Below are 2,398 nucleotides of genomic sequence, written 5' to 3' on the forward strand. Positions count from 1 at the left end.
CACACACACACACACACACACACACACACACACACACACACACACACGCACGGGGATGGGGAGAGAAAGAAAGAGAAAGACAGAAAAGAAACCGGGTGTGGTATGGCTTTAGAAACCTCAAACCCAACCCCAGTGACTCACCTTCTCCAACAAGGCTAGTTCATGTCTGAAGTCCAGGACTATGCAAATGACCCTTTTCTGGCTCATCCAGATGGACTGAAAATAACACAGAACATCAGTGACAGATATATAGATACTGACTTTAGAGATCCAATATTTTTAAACAGACTTACTCATTCTATGTTTGTAAATATTTACCTCTTAGTGATGAATTAAATTGCATGCACAAATCTCATTATTGTTAAAAAAAAGATAATGGTATCGGTTTAATTTTTGTAAAGCACTTAGGGTCTTAATAGGTAAGAAGAACTAAGTAAATGATAGTTTTTATTTGACCCTAAAATTGCCATTCTCATTTTTTTCTCTTTCTCAAGTTAATACTCTGCATATCCTGATTCACCACAGGCATTTACATTAATATTTCCATAAATTAATTAGTTTTCTTCATTTACTTAAAATATTCTTGCCAAATATGCATTATATTACATATTTCCAGTCTTTAGTCTCTATGCCATTTTTCTGTGTTGGCTGAATATTCTGGAACCAGATTCTTTTATGTTGTTTTTCTGCCTGCCTTATTTTTCTCCATTTATTTATGTCATCACTTTAAAGCCTGATCCTAGCCCCTTTTCCTTCTTTTCTGGCAGTCCCACTCTCTCAACCCCTCCTCCCCCTCTCCCTTCTCTTTATTCTCAGAGAAGGGGAGGCCCCCAAGGGGTATCAACCCACTCTGGCACCTCGGGTCACAGCAGGACTAGGCGCATCCTCTCCCACTGGGGACTGATAAGGTGGCACAGCTAGAGAAAAGGGATACAGTGGCAGGCAACGGAGTTGGAGACAGGCACGACCCTCATTGTTACGGGACACACATGTTAACATGCAGCAGACCTGCTACATATGTGTAGGGGTTTTCAGGATCAATCCAAGCATGCTCTTTGATTGGTGGTTCAGCCTCTGTGAGCCCCCATGTTAGTTGAATCTATAAGTCTTGTGGTGTCCTTGACCCTTTGGCTCCCTCTATTCTTCCTCCCACTCTTTCACAGAACTCTGTAAGCTCAGCCTACTCTTTGGCTGTGGTTCTCTGTGTCTGTTTTTATCGGCTGCTGGGTGAACCCTCTAAGAAGACAGTTATGCTAGGCTCCTGTATGCAAGCATAGCAGAGAATCATTAATAGTGTCAGGGGTTGGCTCTCTCCTGTGGAGTGACTCTCAAGTTGGGCCAGTCATTGGCTAGCCATTCTCTCAATGTCTGCCCCACATTTATCCTTGTAAATCTTTTGGGTGGAAGGCTTTGTGGGTGGATTGGTGTCCCCCTCTTTCTACTGAGAGTCCCACCTGGCTACAGAAGCTGGTGACTTCAGGCTCCTTAGCCCATGCCACTAGAAGTCTCATCTGGGATCACCCTCATGGACTCCCAGGGGCCTCCTATGTCCCAGAGATGTCCCCATGCATGGATTCCAATCTGTTCCCCAGTCCTCCCTCTCCACCTCCGGCTCTTACCACACCTGATCCTCACCCTGTTACCTTCCGAATTTCTTCTCCTCCCCATTTCCTTCCCTCCTACTTCCTGTTCTGAGTGAGATTCATGCTTCTTCCTTCAGGCACTCCTTGGTTTCTTTGGATCTGTGGATTGTATCATGGTTATCCTGTACTTTATGGCTAACATCCATTTATAAGTGAGTTCATACTATGCATGTCTTTTTTGGATCTAGGTTACCACACTCAGGATGATATTTTCAACCCTTAATCTTAACCAAAAGGCCAAGAAGCAATTAGTATGACCTTTTCTAGTTCCATCCATCTACTGCAAGTTGCATGATGTCTTTTTTAAAAAAATGGGTGAGTAGTATCTCATTGTGTAAATGTACCACATTTTCTTTATCTATTCTCCAATTGAGGGCATTTAGGTTTGGAAACTAAATTCTTTATCTATTCTTTCTATAGGTTACTGTGCTCTGTTTCCCAAAATAGGTTTATATTTGATAGTGTCAATTATATTACTCTTTTCTCAGTAATCATTAAACTACAATAGCTATAATTATATATGGGCTTACATTTGGCAAAGAATTATTATATGTGAAATCCTAAATTCAAGACCATTGAAGGTAAGACTAGTGCCTTTATTTCATATGCTCACTGTATATGTATATATTTAACTTTTTATTGTAAGTTTCACATCCTGCTCATTTCCCGTTCCTCATATCTGCCCTTTCAAACTGCCCCCCAAAATAAACACACACACACACACACACACACACACACACACACACACACACACA

Source organism: Psammomys obesus, unplaced genomic scaffold (assembly GCF_907164565.1).
Source record: "Psammomys obesus unplaced genomic scaffold, mPsaObe1.curated_primary_1811, whole genome shotgun sequence".
NCBI lineage: Eukaryota > Metazoa > Chordata > Mammalia > Rodentia > Muridae > Psammomys > Psammomys obesus.